This window comes from Lactuca virosa, chromosome 6 (genome assembly GCF_052849685.1).
Source record: "Lactuca virosa cultivar CGN04683 chromosome 6, Lactuca_virosa_CGN04683_v6, whole genome shotgun sequence".
Taxonomy (NCBI): domain Eukaryota; kingdom Viridiplantae; phylum Streptophyta; class Magnoliopsida; order Asterales; family Asteraceae; genus Lactuca; species Lactuca virosa.
This window is the reverse complement of record NC_136431.1, coordinates 115,796,529-115,815,596: the sequence shown is the minus strand read 5'-3', so window position 1 is coordinate 115,815,596 and position 19,068 is coordinate 115,796,529. Positions and strand designations below refer to the sequence as shown.

At 39.4% G+C, this 19,068-nt stretch overlaps 1 pseudogene; it reads right to left on the bottom strand.

Annotated features, from left to right (window-relative positions):
• Positions 1 to 17,314: 17,314 nt before the first annotated feature.
• LOC145121874 (uncharacterized) lies at positions 17,315 to 18,974 on the bottom strand (annotated as a pseudogene).
• Positions 18,975 to 19,068: the final 94 nt, after the last annotated feature.

The window sequence follows — 19,068 nt, the reverse complement described above, 5'->3', positions numbered from 1 at the left end:
AAATTGACATAAAAACATGAGCAGTACGAGAATTCTAACGAAAGACATGAGCTGAACATTATTTATCTAAATGACATGCAAATGTACAAAATATGATGCTAAAATGATGATAAAAACTACCCTATAAGATGCATAAAATGGCATCTAACAATAAGCATACCAAGATAATAGTATACAGAATAACCATCGGGCCCCCGCCCAGTAAGCATACAAGCACTAACACATGCAAGAGTCGCACAGACATCTAGCATCCTAACATAACAGATCATTGGTCGGCATTGGTGCCTTAGACCTGCTAAACCTGGTAAGGAGACTCACCTCGAACTGCTGAATCACACTGATAAATCTCTGGCTGCTGGCCCGACAAATCCCCGCGCCCAAAAGTCACTAAATGAAGAAGTTAAATCTGGATCCCTAAGCTCTTATCCAAAGGATGAGTCTTCAATCTTCTCCTTCCTCTTTAAGATGCACAAAACACACCAAAAATGTTTCATTAGAGCTCAAAAGCACCACACAAAGGCTATGGGACGAAATTAGGGTTTGAGGATGTGGAGGTTGGTCTAAAAATGTCCAAGAGATGGGTTAATGATGCTTAAATAGGGCACAAACCCTAAAAATTAGGGTTTGCCCCTGGCCAGCGTACACCCAGCGTACGCCCAACTTATGTGGTCGATTCTCGCGATTAGATTTCAGCTAGTACGCCAAGCGTCCTCATAGAGTACTCCCCGCGTACTAGCCAGAGGACCAAAAAAACAAACATTTTGCTTAACAAGGGTTAAAATGGAAACTTACAAGGTTTGAATGTTACAATTCTCCCCCACCTGAATCAGACTTCGTCCTTGAAGTCCGTTGCTACAAATAATTTCGGATAGTGCTCCCTCATCTCATCTTCCGGCTCCTAAGTCCACTCTGAACCCTTGTGATGCTGCAACTGGACCTTCACCTACTCAACGACCTTGTTCCTCAAGGTTATCGTCTTTCGGTCAAGAATCATCACTGGTCTCTCAATATAGTTCAGGCGGTCATCCACCTGAATATCCTCCAATGGAACCACTACGGAATCATCCACTAAACACTTCCGCAACTGAGAGACATGAAATGTGTTGTGGATCTGACTGAGCTCATCTGGAAGATCCAAACGATAAGCAACCCGGCCTACCCGGGCCAAAACCCTAAAAGGACCGATGTACCTGGGGCCCAACTTGCCCCTCTTCCTGAATCGGATGACACATTTCCAAAGATACACCTTCAGAAGAACCATATCCCCCAGCTGGAACTTTATATCTAATCGGCGCCTGTCGGCATAGCTCTTCTACCGACTGTGAGCTGTCTGAAGTCTACTCCGAACCTACTGGATCAACTCGGTCGTCTTAAGTACCTCGGTACTCTCCATAATCTGTTGAACGACCTCACCCCAACATATCAAGGTCCTACATTTCCTCCTATAAAGCATCTCAAAAGGTGGCTGATCTATGTTGGCGTGATAATTTTTGTATACGAAAATTCCGCTAACGGAAAATACATATCCCAAATCCCACCAAAGTCCAAAACATATGCCTGTAACATATCCTCTAGGGTATAAATGGTCTGCTCGCTCTGACCATCGGTCTGCAGATGGAAGGTTGAGCTGAAATGGAGACGAGTACCCAACTCTTGATGGAATCTCTTCTAAAACCTGGAAGTAAACCTGACTTCCCCGTCTGAAACCACGGAAAACGGCACCCCATGCCGAGCCACAACCTCCTTGATGTATACCTCCACCAACTTCTCCGAGGAGATACTCTCGTAGATTGGGATGAAATTCGTGCTCTTGGTCAACCGATCCACGATGACCCAAATCGAATCCACTTCACGTGCAGTCTGGGGATACTTCGTAATGAAGTCCATGGTGATCTCCTCCCATTTCCAAACGTGAATCTCCAATGGTTGCATCTTTCCATGAGGTCGCCGATGCTCGACCTTGACTTTCCTGCAAGTTAAGCACCGCTCCACATACCAAGCCACATCCTGCTTCATGCAGGGCAACCAATAATCAGGACGAAGATCTCTATACATCTTCGTCACCCCAGGATGAATGAAGAACCTAGACTTGTGTGCTTTCTCCATTAGAACCTGATGCACACCGCCCCAGTACGAAACCCATACTCTCTGATGAAGAGTCAACAATCCACAATTATCATAATCAAAGGAAGCCACGTAACCCACAATACTCTCACTCTTCCGGTGCTCTTCCTTCATAGCCTCTATCTGAGCCTCCCAAATCCGCTCCAAAAGCGGAGTCAACAATCCTCAAACATATGTCTCTTATCGAAGTCGCGACTGCCTTGCGGATGAGAGCATCGGCCACCACATTGGCCTTCGCCGGGTGATAAAGGATCTCACAGTCATAATCCTTCACCACGTCCAACCATCAGCGTTGCCTCATATTCAGATTCGGCTGATCCATCAAATACCTCAGGCTCTTGTGGTTCGTGTAAATAGTACAGGAGACCCCGTAGAGGTAATGTTGCCAACTCTTAAGGGCAAAAACCACAGCCCCAACTCCAAATCATGCGTCAGAGAATTCGCTTCATGAGGCTTTAGCTGCCTCGAAGCATAAGCGATCACGTAACCCCTCTTCATTAACACTGCCCCCAAACTCGTGAATGACGCATCACAATAAACCACAAAATCATCAACTCCCTTCAGTAGGATCAAAATCGGTGCCTCGCACAACCGTTGTCTCAATGTTTCAAAAGTTGCGTGCTGCTCCGGCCCCTAGCGAAAAGTAACAGTCTTCTTTATCAAACGACTCAAAGGGACAATTATCTTGGAGAAATCCTAGATGAATCTCCGATAGTAACTTGCTAACCCAAGGAAACTCCAAATCTTAGATGAAGACCTCAGAACCTCCCACTGCATCATGGCCTCGACCTTGGCCGGATCGACCAGAATACCATTATGGTTCATGTGACACCAGTCAAAGTTTGGTAAAAAATAAATTGATCAATAATCATAATTGAGATGAACCAAGTGGTATAGTTTGTAACAAGGTTTCCAAAAACATAAAGAACACTGAAATCCGAGTTATAACGAAGAAGTTATGACCAATCGAAAATCCGCGATAAAACCAGCAAAACACTGTTTAGTGTAAGAAGCGAATTTTCGATAAAAGACTTTTTAGACTTAACAATCTAAATGAAAGTTGTAGAATATGTTAAACCGAGAACGTTCATAAAAAGAACGTAAAAATCCGACTTCGTATGAGGAAGTTATGATTTTTCGAAGTTTCGGTTTAGCAGTAGATAGCTAAAAATTCGAAATATAAATCGATCGATATTTAGCCAACGCAACTTAAACGAGAATCGAAGGTCTCGTCAAAAGTACCACAACGGTAAAAAGACAGACGAAAACGGACGTCGGATGAAGAAGTTATGAATTTTTAACGGATTCCCGTCCCGATCTGTTTAAAATAATAATATAAAAAATAAAGTCAAAATTAGCCGACGAAGTCTAAACGAAAGTCGTAGAGTATGATTTTGCCTACGCGTGCAAATAAAGAACGACAAAAACGGAGCTCGTATGCGAAAGTTATGATTTTCGCAAGTTTTGGCACAAAAATAAAGAAAAATAGGAAAAACCGGGCAATTTCGCATGCCACGTCACCCTCGCACGTGGCGGCTGCTGATTGGACCGAAGCCTTGCGTGGCACTTCCTGATTCGACCAACTCCGCGGTCCAATCCCACTCGGACAGCCTCGCATGAGACACACCGGACATCACCCTCGCACGCTCCTCGGATACCCCCTTCGCACGTGTACTCCTCCTATTGGACCGAAGCCTAGCCCAATCCGAAGACCGCATCTGTCCGAGCCTCGCAGGTGCCCTTCGCTGCTGACCGACGCGTGGCTACTGACTCTTCCCTCGCCTCGCCACATGTCCGATGACTAAGCAGCTTCGGCCGAACCCTCGCACCCCTATATAAAGGGTGGGAGCCTTCTCGGATGGAAGGACTTTTTCACCCCAAAACTTCCCAAAATTCACATTTTCACCCCCTCGACTTTCTCACAACCCCCCAAGGTCCCGGTATCGTGTCTAAAGCCCGAAGCAAGCCCCGGAGCCCCGGAATTCTCGAGAAGTTATCCTCTCTCCTGTCGAAACTCTGCCCGTTTTGAGCCGGTTTTTCGTCAAACAAACTCTTTTCCGGGAAACGAAACGCTGCCCGAATCACCGCCTATCAAAGTGAGTTCATACCCCTATAATTTACCTTTTCAATGGATTTTAAATGCTTTTTAGGGGGGGGGGGAATACAAGTATAACACAATAATAAATTGTGTTAATAACTGTATGTGATAATAATCACACAAAAAGTTTCCGTATGCTTTTAAGAATTATCAAATACTTCCAAAATAACTTAAAGCCACGTTAAATCTTAAAAGTCATGTAAACTCTGTTAAATTCTTTGAAAAATGTTTTATAAGCTATTTCAAAGTATAAATGCCAAAATCATGTTTATATATGTATAAATATATAAATAAGATTTGAAGGGCTTAGGACTAATGAATTATCTTATATCATTTTCCTTGTTTGGATGTGAAATTAGGGTTGTATTATTTGTCCGAAGGTCGTTTCCTTCTTAATTATATATATATTATGCATATATGAGTACAAAAGGTTACTCCTTTTGGTATCATCACCTTTGTATCAGGCTGAGCAAAGGTGTTCATCCATGAGAAACCATGCTAATCAGTTAGAACATATAAATTATAATAGGTATAACTTATGATTCAAAACTAAAGATACAAGTATGATTCACGACTGTATACTTTCCAAGGAAATTACCAAAATACATTCAACTATAACAAGATATGTATAATACTTTAATATACGAACAACATATTAAAGAAGTAAAGATACATCATACCGGGTTTACATTAGCAAAGGTACTATACAGAGTACCAGAGTTAGCAAACATGAGGTAATGCCGGGTTTGCATTAGCAAAGGTACTATACAGAGTACCCGAGTTAGCAAACACGAGGTAATAATACATCCTGCCGGGTTTGCATTAGCAAAGGTACTATACAGAGTACCCGAGTTAGCAAACACGAGGTAATAATACATTCTGCCGGGTTTGCATTAGCAAAGGTACTATACAGAGTACCCGAGTTAGCAAACACGAGGTAATAATACATTATACCGGGTTTGCATTAACCAAGGGTACGATACAAAGTACCCGAGTTAGCATTCACAGGGTAATAATAATACATTGTAAATCTCGTTGAAACAATAAATTTGTGAGACCCTTCACGGTGTACTTATCTAAGTACGACCTTTTAAGTCCTGAACTATTAGCCAAAATCTCTTGTAGGGAGAGCGTGAATTTGTGTATAGATGTATATGGGACTGACAATCCCGCACCTCTACTGTTCGCTACAGTTTGGCCGGCAGGCCTAGGGTGTCAAATATCATTCCATTCCGAAGCCTGAAGAACGTCGCCGCAGGCATATCCGTCATATTAGTATGGTTAATAGAACTCACATGGATAAAACAACGAGTGAATTACAAAGTAATATACTTCTCTTATAACAGTAAGAAAAGTTAATTACATCCCGACCAGATATACCTTCAGTAGCTTTTACTTACAGTAAGAGCTACGTATCATGAAATCAACTATTGTACTTCTGGTTTTGAACATTTAAAACCACAAGGCAGTATTATGGATAACACAATACTCTCCAGGATTAATACTAAGGTTTTTACTGTAGAACAGATATAACTAAGAACACTTTTACAAATGAAACGGTTTATGGGATTAAACCACCTTTACAAATGAAACAGTTTATGGGATTAAACCACTTATACAAAGGAAACGGTTTATGGGATTAAACCACTTATCAAATGAAACTTAGTCATTCAATCTTTGTAAACTAGTAAAACATAAAAGACCTTTAGTGGTTAATTCTATAATTCCTTAGTTATTACATCAGAGTTGTACATAAGTAATGTCCGATTGACAGTGAAATGTGTGACTTCCGCCTTACTTCCTGTTCCTTGTTTGGTTGTGGGCTTAGGGCAGATACACCCATTTAACTGTCCATTCGATATTGTGTTATGTATAATCAGTATAAACTAGGTAATTATAGAGGGAAACTATTGAGGTTATCAGTTAATCACCTCAGGAAATATAGGATTTCCTGGAGAAACCAGTGAACTTATTCAAAGAACTTAGGGTATACTTAACAGAACTAAAATGCTTATGAACTCACCAGCTTAAATGCTGATCTACTCTTTCCAAATAACTTGTATTCTCAGGAATCTAGTAGACAGGTACACTCCCGAAGCTTTTGAGAAGACTACCTAGTACCGTACTGCGACTCTTGTCTTCTGATGTACTTACTTTAGTGTTTGAATATGTAATGTTTAAATACTTATGTAAAACTTATACTTATTAATACAATGGTTGTTTGTACTTTGATTACAATATTGCATGTGTTTTGATACTTACCTAAAGTCCTGTGCCCCCGAACGTTTCCGCCGTTCTGGTTTGGGGGTGCGACAGTTCACAAGTTGCCCCAGAAACTGCAATATTGTAGAACTTTGCGAAAATTCGCTCCCTCCTCAAGGTCTCCAGCACCTCCCTCAGATTCTCCTCGTGTTGTTCCTGGGTCATGGATTAGACCAATATATCATCAATAAATACAATCACAAACCGATCCATCATCGGCCTACACACACGGTTCATGAGATCCATTAACACTACTGGAGAATTGGTGAGCCCAAAAGGCATCACCATGAACTCATAATGACCATAACGAGTCCGGAATGCCAACTTCTTCACATCCTCATTTCTAACCCTCATCTGATGATAACCCTAACACAAGTCAATCTTGGAGAACGAAGATGCTCCCTAAAGCTGGTCGAACAGATCATCAATCCTCGGGAGTGGATAATGGTTTTTCACCGTTACCTTGTTCAGCTCCCGGTAGTCAATGCACATACGATGAGTCCCACTCTTCTTCTTCAAAAATAAGATCGGTGCTCCCCATGGAGAACTGCTCGGTCGAATGAATCCCTTGTCTAACAGCTCCTACAGCTGTGTAGACAACTCCTTCATCTCTTTATAAAATACTTGTATTTTAGAAGTATACTTTTAGTTCAGAGCACTTCGGCCGCTTAATGTTTATAGTTGTATACCATGTAAGGTTCGGTATACTTAGTTCACTATAAACAATAGCTCTGGTACCAATCTGTCACACCCCCAAACCGGAACGGCGGAAACGTTCGGGGGTGGATGACTTCATGTATAGTATCACAACAATTGTATCATAGTAATCAAAGTAAACACAACCATTACGTTAAATATATATAATAAGTGTTTACATTATTTTGCTTCGTATTCTTATACATCCAAAAGTATAATAAAAGTAAAAGACGTGGCTCTAGGTGCTCCGTCTTCTCAAAAGTCTGTCGAGGTACCTGTCTAATGATTTCCTGAGAATACAAGCAGTTTTGAAAAGAGTATCAGCATAAAGCTGATGAGTTCATAAGCATCTTTTGTAATAAAAACCTGTTAATGAATCAGTGAAATTGTTTTGTATGTTTCCAAGAAAATCCAATATTTTCTTTAGTAAAAGTGAGGTAGTATTAGTAAAAATGTTTGTATGATTGGATCACTACTACATGTATTGTATGATAAATTTTGTATGAAAAATCTCTGTATTGAATGTTTTATTTGAAAACCCTGGTTATTACCAGTATGTATAGTAGCTTTAGTTCTCATAAAGAAACCATGTATTTGTCCATACTTATGCTAAATAATCATTGTTCATGTATAGTATATTACTACATAAGTAAATCGTTGGTATCTATTTGCGAGTTTTATGACCATACATTAACTTGATAAGGCGCAAATCGAGCACCAGTATCCTCTATGACTTTATCACCCGTAGACCTGCCGGTCCTACTGTAACTAGCAGCAAGGTGCGGGATAGTCAGTCCCGTATAGATCTATACACAAAAATCACGCTCTCCTTCGAGGAGACTTTGGTTCATAAGGGGTAGTCTTCCACTAGTATATGTAATTGTACCCAAAGACGTGTTTCTCTAGCTAGATTCACGATATTACAAGTAATAATACGAGAAAACCTTTTATTAAATATTATTCATAAAATATGTGTGTATGTATTTGTATAACCATGTATTGAATTCCCAAACTATATCTACTATAGTTTGTGTGTTTGTATATAGATAACCTTGTATGAATTCCCAAACTATATCTACTATAGTTTGTGTGTTTGTATATGTATAACCTTGTATGAATTCCCAAACTATACCTATTATAGTTTGTGTGTTTGTATATGTATAACTTTGTTTTGGTCTAAAAACTGTGCGGTTAGTATGAAAGATCGATATGAGATGCCGAATGTCAAGTGAAGCCTCGAACACAATTGGAACCTATTTAACATGTAATAACACATATATGAGTCAAATTAGGGTATTTCACTACTAGACATGATAGGAAACCACTCTAGGGACTTGGAAACACTTGAACTAAGTGTGCAAAACCATATGTGATTGAGTGAGGGAGGTGTACTGCCACCCTAAGGGTGTGTACGGCCATGGTTGTACGGCCCATGAGTGTACGGCCGTACACTCACGAAGAGGTGTGCTCTTGAGGTGTTTCCACGGTTCTAACTAGCACCCAAGAAGTGTTCTAGGTCCCAAGCTTAGTTGTAATGCAAGTTTGAGGCCTAAAATGATCATCAAAGTGGGTTTACGGCCCTATGAGGTGTGTGCGGCCGTACAAGGGGTGTTCGGCCGTATACCCTTCATGTTCATGCCAAATTTGTCGACTTTAAGGTGAATCAAGGCTAGGACCATGTCCAACTAGAAGATAAGGGTCAAAGTCTCACTTTGGAGGGCCTTTAAGGTGTGTACGGACAACCTTATGAAGGTGTGTGGTCGTACTCCTTCAAAGGATGAAGAACATGATGAAACTTGAAGAGTCAAAGCTTGAATCAAGAGGTCTTTCAAGTATAACAAGCAAAAGGATGGAATACTTACGTTTTTTGAAGCCATGGAGGGTTCACGGTTGAAGAAACTTGAGAGAGAATGGAGTGGTGTGCAGCCAAGGGAAGAAAGGAATGAAGGAAGTGAGGTCTACTCATATATATATATAGGGGTGGGTGACCCACCATCGTGGGTGTGCGGCCATGAGGGGGTGTACGGCCGTACACCCATGTGTACGGCCGTACACTCCTCCTAAAGGAGTGTAAGGCCCGAAATGCTACTTTACGAGTTTGATAACTCATCCCTAATCTCAACCTTGGTTGTACTCAAGATTAGAACACTTTAACGAACCCTTAAACAGTGCTAAAAGATAACAGAAACGAATTTAACATTGATTGAATTGAATAGTTGAACAAGATAGAAGTTCCGAGTTGTAACATCATCCCCCCCCCCCCCCCCCGTTAGAGGGAATTTCGTCCCGAAATTCAAGAACAGAGATACAAATTATGAACTTGGAAAAAGATGAGGGTAATTCTGTTTCATTAAATTTTCACGCTCTAAAGTGAATTCAAGTCCTGGCTTGGCATTTCAGCGAACCTTCGCTATCAAGATACGGCTTTACTTCATTTGTTTGACCTCTCGGTCCATGATCTCTACTGGTTCCCCCACGAAGTTAGTGTTCTCGTCTAGTTCGATCTCATCGAGGGGAAGTTACAAGTGTCTTATCGGACAGACACTTCTTTAGGTTCGACACGTGGGAGTAAGAATGTACACAGCTAAGTTCTCGGGGTAACGAAATTTGTATGCTATGGGACCGATCCTAGTGGGAATCTTAAATGACCCTATGTATTTCTGATTCAACGTTTCACGCTTTCCAAAGCGTATCGTGCCTTTCCTGGTTGAGACCTTCGAAAGAACACGGTTACCAACTTGGAACTCCAAAAGGTTTTCGTCTCTTATCAGCATGACTCTCTTGTCTAACTTTTGAATATGGATTTGTGTTAGTCTCTAAGCTTGAACTCGACCCCACGGACGAGTGGTAGTTCTGGAGGGTTCGCTGGGTATGCTTCGGAAGGGTCTCGGAGGGTAAAGTACTCTTCGCATGAGTACTTCGGGGTCTAGAATATGAGAAGGGCGATTCAGAGATCTATGTCGGGTTGTCCTTATAAATGAAGAGGGTTTCATGAATTTGACGGTCAAGACGTTGGAAACGTATGAATTTAGTATGGTGAGAACCATACCAACCCATGACGAATGATGATAGCGGACTCTTTACAGAGACGAAAGTTAGACCGATTTGAAAGAAATGATTGCTATACGACGGTGTATCTTTAGTGTGTTCGAAAATGTACTCTGTGTAAACGTTCTAGTGTTTTCTGTTTTCTTTTTGATGCTACCCCTATCACACTTGTACCGCGATGGGCGAGTACAAATAGTGCAAGTGTTTGGATAACTAGTGAAGATACTTCAAATTATGATTCTTTTTGGTATCTCTATGATCGCTGGGCATATACAAATTATTTATTGTTAAGATGAATAAGACGGTCGACTGAGCGACTCTGCCCTAAATCCAAAACCAGACAAGCAACAAGAATTAAGGTGGAATTGCTCACTCTAAGTCTGCAACATCTCGGCTATACACAACCCTGATGTATAAACTAAGCCATCATAGCTTCCCTGAACGGATCTTTAGTTTTCATATGGATGTCGTGACTTGTTCGGACGAGTGAGTTATTTATAATTACTTCTTAATTTCCCCAAATTTTTATATTAAAATAGATTAAATCTTTGAGGAAATTTTTATTTAGAAGACTTACCAAAACCTCAAAAAAAGGGAGAGGGGTTCCTCGTTGCTCTTATATGTCATGCTGCTACACTCCTCCTTCTCCTCCGTCATTTCTCTCCGTCGGACAGTTTCTCTTGAAGTGCCCCATTTCACCACATGCATGACATACTTGAATTTTACTAGCATCGGAAGTTGAAGTGATGTGTTGAGTCGGGGTCCTATGGGAGCGAGCTTCGTCTCCATTTTTAGTCCTTGGACAATTTCTTTTGAAATGTCCAGATTCGCCACAACTATAACAAACCTGACCCATTTTCACATCAAGAGCTTGGGTGATTGATCGTGACGGTGCCCTACAAAAACGAGTGGTGTGTCCTTGTCTGTTGCAGTTCTCACATCACAATTCGCAACACTTTCCTACGTGGTGGAAGTTGCATTTCTTGCAATCTGGTAGATTTCTAGCGTATCGCCGTACTGGCATTGGTGTTGGAGTGGCAGATGTCGTGGCTGCAGAAGTTGCCACAGGTTGTTGTCTCTTGGCAAGTTTCTGAGATAACTTGCGCTCATTTTTGTTCCAGAATTTCCGTTTATTGTTCTTAGGTTTGTGAGTTGGAGTATCATCATGACTAGGACCCTGTTGGTTCCCTTGTGTGTTGCTACGGTTCGAAGTGTTAAAACTGTTTCCATTCCCATTTGGGTTATTGGTGTTGAATTGTGCCATGACAGTTGTTACGACTGCTGTGACCGCGACCTGGAATGTAGCGGAGTCTATCTGTAGAATTGGTGTCTCACCAGTTGGTTGGTTACCTCCTTGTGAAGACATGGTTCTGTGGCATGACGAGAAACGATTTAGTGAGTAACGATGGTCATCGGTAGTTGTATTTGACGAATTTATATACTTATAAATTTCACGCCTTGGAGGACTACCCTGAATGGTTCTGATAATATTCCTGAGGTGTATTCTATGGGAGTGGGTATTGTACGAGCGTTAATTAAGCTATATTATACTTGCTTCCGAGAGTGTTGTAATCCGATTCCTATAGTGTTCTGATAACCATCCGTAAAGGAAGTCTATATAAAATAAACTTTTGGATTTGAAGTGACTGTTCATGAATGAATTCCTGTCGAGACGTTTGTGAGATGGCATTTCCTAGATATACGTTTCGAAGATGAAGTAGTGGTATGACTTTGATAGAGTTACTTAGTTTGCATGTTACCTATCTAAGATATATTTTTGATAATGATGATCCTTAACTGAAATAAGATTGTTGTTACTATAGTTGGTATTGTGATTACAAAGAGTTCGGAAAATTTGACCCAGGAGTAGGTCTACAGCATACCAACAGAGGGAAAATTGACAACATAAAGAACTAGTGAAATAGTACTTGCAAGACAGGAATGTCTATAGGCAAAAGAGATACTTAGAGCATAGATATGAAGGCTATTTTTTAAACCAAAAGGAAGGATGAGTAGGGTATTTCCTATCGGCGACGGGCACCCCTCAGATGAATCCTTAATTCGGCCAGCTGACGCTCCACACCAAGCAGGCGTCTCTCGTATACTGATTGGCGTGCTCGGAGCTCTATGACTTCAGCTCGAGTTGCAGCTAGCTGTCGCTGCAGCGCTTCATTGTCTCTCATAGCTCTCCCATGAAAATTTTCAAGGCGATGAACGCGATCCATGCTGGCGCTTGAATCCGCTTCGAGTTCCACAGTTCATTGAAGGGTTGCCACACCCAGCTCAACATTGCGAGCCATTCGGCGTATCAGAATTGGAAGGGCCCTGTCTGCAGGACCTCCTTCGTCCAGATTGTAGAAGTTGCGGTTTCTGTCGTATGGGAGGGGTTGGCCTTGCTCGTGGCTCCACCAATTCAAACTCCTAACCCACATAGGCGTTGGACCTTGGAACTCAAGTCGGTGGTTAGGATTTGGTATTGGGGCCACTTGAGGTAGGTTTTCGACTTCAGGTTCTGAGTCAGCCTCTTCAGGAATTTGTTCTGCGAGGTCATCGTCCAAAGGAATTTCATGATTTTCTTCTGGCTCTTCCTCGAGCCATCCATTATTTCCTTGGTTGGGAAAGTACGGGTCGCCAGGAAGATTTAATCCAGCCATGCTATTTACGCGAGAATAGAGGTGAGAGGGATAGTTAATAAATGTCGAGTATAATAATATTACTATAGTATTATAATTGTATGCTTGATACTTTCTTGTTATCCTATAGTAATTAAAATACTCCTATAGTATTTTTAATGTTGTATGTTATGTTCTATCGATCTCTTGATGTATATGGTTTGGTAAGTTTTTGGCTTGCTGCAACATCACAGTCACTCCCACACACATGTTGGTCATGTCTCAAATAAATATAATTGATCAGGCTATATTGATCCCAGACATGATTACATAACTATCTAGGTTTAACCGTAGCGTTCAACATCCAAATACTTTTGTTTTGTTCTACTTATGATATTGTTTCTGGTACTTACGGATACTTGTATACTCTTTATAAAATACTTGTATTTTAGAAGTATACTTTTAGTTCAGAGCACTTCGGCCCCTTAGTGTTTATAGTTGTATACCATGTAAGGTTCGGTATACTTAGTTCACTAAAAACAATAGCTCTGTTACCAATCTGTCACACCCCCAAACCGGAACGGCGGAAACGTTTGGGGCGGATGACTTCATGTATAGTATCACAACAATTGTATCATAGTAATCAAATTAAACACAACCATTACATTAAATATATATAATAAGTGTTTACATTAATTTGCTTCGTATTCTTATACATCCAAAAGTATAATAAAAGTAAAAGACGTGACTCTAGGTGCTCTGTCTTCTCAAAAGTCTGTCGAGGTACCTGTCTAATGATTTCCTGAGAATACAAGCAGTTTTGCAAAGAGTATCAGCATAAAGCTGGTGAATTCATAAGCATCTTTTATAATAAAAACATGTTAATGAATCAGTGAAATTGTTTTGTATGTTTCCAAGAAAATCTAATATTTTCTTTAGTAAAAGTGAGGTAGTATTAGTAAAAATGTTTGTATGATTGGATCACTACTAGATGTATTGTATGATAAATTTTGTATGAAAAATCTCTGTATTGAATGTTCTATTTGAAAACCCTGGTTATTACCAGTATGTATAGTAGTTTTACTTCTCATAAAGAAACCATGTATTTGTCCATACTTATGTAAAATAATCATTGTTCATGTATAGTATATTACTACATAAGTAAATCATTGTTATCTATTTGCGAGTTTATGACCATACATTAACTTGATAAGGGGCGAATCGGGCACCAGTATCCTTTATGACTTTGTCACCCGTAGACCTGTCGGTCCTACTGTAGCTAGCAGCAAGGTGCGGGATAGTCAGTCCCGTATAGATCTATACACAAAAATCACGCTCTCCTTCGAGGAGACTCTGGTTCAGAAGGGGTAGTCTTCCACTTGTACATGTAATTGTACCTAAAGACGTGTTTCTCAAGCTAGATTTACGATATTTCATGTAATAATATGAGAAAACCTTTTATTAAATATTATTCATAAAAGATGCGTGTATGTATTTGGATAACCTTGTATTGAATTCCCACACTATATCTACTATAGTTTGTGTGTTTGTATATGTATAACCTTGTATGAATTTCCAAACTATATCTACTATAGTTTGTGTGTTTGTATATGTATAACCTTGTATAAATTCCCAAACTATACCTATTATAGTTTGTGTGTTTCTATATGTATAACATTGTTTTGGTCTAAAAACTGTGCGGTTAACTTGTAAGTTGCAAACGTCCCTTATGCTCAACATAATACAGAAGGGATAAAATATCTAAATATTTTGTAAAACTGTAGAAACTATGTGTTTTAATGATTGCATTCGTTTTAAGTTTATTGAAATCATTTTGTATAACTTTTATAAAATCATTTATGTTTGACTTGTATTCCCCCCCCTGAAAACATTAAAAACTCGGAAAAATGTAGAGGTATGAACTCACCTCGAGTGAGTGGTTAGTATGAAAGATCGATATGAGATGCCGAATGTCAAGTGAAGCCTCGAACACAATTGGATCCTATTTAACATGTAGTAACACATATAGGAGTCAAATTAGGGTATTTCACTACTAGACATGATAGGAAACCACTTTAGGGACTTGGAAACACTTGAACTAAGTGTCAAAACCATATGTGATTGAGTGAGGGAGGTGTACTGCCACCCTAAGGGTGTGTACGACCATGGGGTGTGCGGCCCATGAGTGTACGGACGTACACTCATGAAGAGGTGTGCTTTTGAGGTGTTTCCACGGTTCTAACTAGCACCCAAGAAGTGTTCTAGGTACCAAGCTTAGTTGTAATGCAAGTTTGAGGCCTAAAATGATCATCAAAGTGGGTTTACGGCCCTAAGAGGTGTGTGCGGCCGTACAAGGGGTGTGCGGCCGTTAACCCTTCGTGTTCATGCCAAATTTATCGACTTTAAGGTGAATCAAGGCTAGGACCATGTCTAACTAGAAGATAGGGGTCAAACTCTCACTTTGGAGGGCCTTTAAGGTGTGTACGGCCAACCTTATGACCTTATGAAGGTGTGCGGCCGTACTCCTTCAAAGGATGAAGAACATGATGAAACTTAAAGAGTCAAACTTAAATCAAGAGGTCTTTCAAGTATAACAAGCTAAAGGATGGAATACTTACGTTTTCTGAAGCCTTGGAGCGTTCACGGTTGAAGAAACTTGAGAGAGAATGGAGTGGTGTGCAGCCAAGGGAAGAAAGGAATGAAGGAAGTGAGGTCTACTCATATATATAGGGGTGGGTGACCCACCACCTTGGGTGTGCAGCCATGAGGGGGTGTACGGTCGTACACCCATGTGTACGGCCATACACTCCTCCTAAAGGAGTGTATGGCCCGAAATGCTACATTACGACTTTGATAACTCATCCCTAATCTCAACCTTGGTTGTACTCAAGCTTAGAACACTTAAACGAACCCTTAAACAGTGCTAAAAGATAACAGAAACGAGTTTAACATTGATTGAATTGAATAGTTTAACAAGATAGAAGTTCCGGGTTGTCACAAGAGGTAGCAGGGAATTCTTATTGCAGCTGATGGCGGAGAGTGGGTTGGTGATTACCCTAGGGCAAGCCTAGGATGAGATTAGCGGGGAGAGCAGTAGTAGTGAAAGGGATTATAAAGACTTCATATGAAAATAGTATATATCATGAGAATCTTCCTATATCATGTATTTACAATGTGTCACGGAATTCTATTATAAGGGTTAAATTCTTCCCAATGAAAAGGTGAAAGCCTATTAAAGAGGACAACCTCATTTAATCAAACCATTTCGTACTTGTGTAATTTTCTTCCATGAAAGCATTCTCCACCAGAAATAGAGTAATATTCTTTTCTATTCAACTCCTTTAGTTTTTATACTTTGCTTTATTTTACGAAAATGGTCGACATTAGGATTAGGTAACTTCAGAACCAAGTGTTCCATGGTAAGCATGTAAAAACATTTTACATTTGCCCCATACATTGCTCCGTTTGAGCTAGCCAAAGATTTTATAACAATTAAAACAGTATTACATACATTAACGTAACAAAAAAAAATGCAAATCTACAATAATTTTCCTTTTGAAGTTTATTTAATTGCTTGTTTAAAGAAGGTAGATCATAAGACAACTTAGTGCAAAATTAACTATGAAAGTCGAGATTTAAAAAATCAAACATATTCTTTATTTATGGACTTATTTTTAATAAAAAAAATCTCCATTGTTTGTTGACTAGGCTGGAAATGAGTGAAGGGCCACTTTTGTTGAAAACCAAGTATACTTGCAGAAAATAAATAGATCACACATAAGAAATTTAAGAAAATGAAGATCTAGAAGATGAAATGACATAAAAATCAAGAACCAGGATGTAGTAACAATATGAAAATGAGAAGATCCTGCATAACAAATTAAGAATCAAAATAGCAACATGCATCAATAATATTAATGCGATTTAAAGAAATACAGAAATCTAAATGAAGGCATACACTTTTATGAGAAAGTCTATCCCAACTTTTCTTGTTAAAAGCTTTCCACAAGATGCTTTAAAAACATCAAACATACGTTTCTGAAATCCATCAAGCACAAGCTTTTGAAATCCATCAAACACAATTTATTAACATAAGATACTAAAAACTATCAGAAGCTATCTTTATGGCAGAGAGAACAAGCAATGCCATATCATCCAAACTGCTTCAACAGCCTCAAACTTTCCACTTGCTCCTAGAACCGAAGGGTCTTGCTTAATCAACTGAGAAATCAAAATGGGAAGTTCAGTGAACAGTCAACATTATATATACCTTGGTTTTAAAAAGCGTAATGCGCCCTAAAACGTAAAAGCCTTTGCGGGCCGATGCGCTAAGCGCTAAGCGAAAGCGCTCGCCTAGAGCACATGATGCGCCAAGAATTTTAAAAAAATATAAAAAAGTATGTAAATACTTAAAATATCCAAAAATCATAGTTGCGTAGTATCATATTAGATCCTAAATACTAATAAGTTATAACTAGAGATCGTCTAAACTATCAACATCTTCGTCGTCAACTTGGACGACACCATCTCCTCCTCCATCATCACTATAGATACCGCTATCTTCTTCCACATCTTCATCTACCAAATGTCTATGAGATGGTTGAACGGTTGTTTTTCCCTTATTAACGGCCGATGTTCCGTTTCCATCATTTTGTACTCTTGATGCTCTAGTTCGATAACTAGGCTAATAAGCACCTGAGGCATGAGCTACATCTCTCCAAGTTAAATCTTCACCAACAAATACCGCCTCATCATCACTCTCATCTTCCATTCTTCTCATCAACCACTCGTTGCTTTCATCAATCTCTTGTAGGATAAGGTGATCGTTCTCTTTGTCTTTTGCCCGTCGCTCCAAGGACCGATTGAATTTGACAAATACCATGTCATTCAATCTCTCTTGTGCCAATCTATTTCGTTTCTTTGTATGAAGCTGCAAGTAAGAGAATCAAAGAAAGTAAGAACACAAAGCAGAATTTCTATAAAAAAAACAGATTTTTCAGCAATAATAAACAAATTCCAGCAAAAAAAAAACAGATTTTCTGAAAAAAAAAAAAAACAGTTTTTCTGTAAAACAATATTTTTTCTGCAAAAAAAACTTTTTTTTCCAGAATTTTCCACTAATAATAAACATATTCCAGCAAAAAAAAACAGTTTTTCTGAAAAAAAGAAAACAGTTTTTGTGTAAAAAAAAACAGTTTTTCTGTAAAAAACTTTTTTTTATATAAAAAACGTTTTCCTGTAAAAAATAGATTAATTTGTAAAAATTAAAAAACATGTAAAAAAAGAATTACATGTTGAAAAACACTCCAATTTCTTTCACAACTTGTAGCACTACAAGTGAGACTAAGAACCTTTATAGCAAATTTTTTTAGATTACGAGTTGAAGATCCATATGCTCCCCACCAATCAGCTATAAAAAACAAAAACAAAAACATAAAGTCAGATTATAAATTAGAATTTAGAAGAAAAAAATATGTTGGAAATTTGAATTTACCTGGTGATTTTGTCTCCCTATGTCTAACAGCCATAGGATTACCAAAGAGTCCTTGTGCATTCCGATATTTGTCCAACTCTTCCGAAATCTTGTCTTGAACTTGTTGCTCGGGAACAAGCCTCATAATGCAATCATACAAACCTTTTTCCACTTCTTCACAACCTACCCCACTAACATCTTTATAAAAGATTCCCGGGTTCAAGAAGTGTCCCGCCGCATGCAAAGGTCTATGTAATTGACATTCCCACCTACGATCTATAATTTCAAAAGTTGTCTTGTAGTCATCCAGTCTGGAAAAGCTATCACGAATGGCCTCCTTAGCCCTATCCATGGCCTCATAAATGAAGCCCATGGCCGGATATTTTTCTCCATCAACAATCCTAAGAACCGTCACTAGGGGACCCGTCAACTTAAGAGCATAATGCACATTTCTCCAAAACATGTCTTGCATAAAGTAGCTTTTAACTTTTATCCCCCTCCCGTCTGAAGACCACTTAAATGCTTCCCACTCTTTAGAAACCACCATATTCCTCAAATTGGCTCTCTATTTGTGGATTTGGGCAAGAGTGATGAAAGATGTTGCAAATCTTGTGATAGTCGGCCTATGTAAGTATCTTTGGTTTGTGAACTTTCTCATCATGTTCAGAAGAGGCACATGGCTATATATATATACCCAATTGCTAAAATTGACTTTTTTAATGCACTTTTCACCTTTAGAACTTGTTTGTCAATAT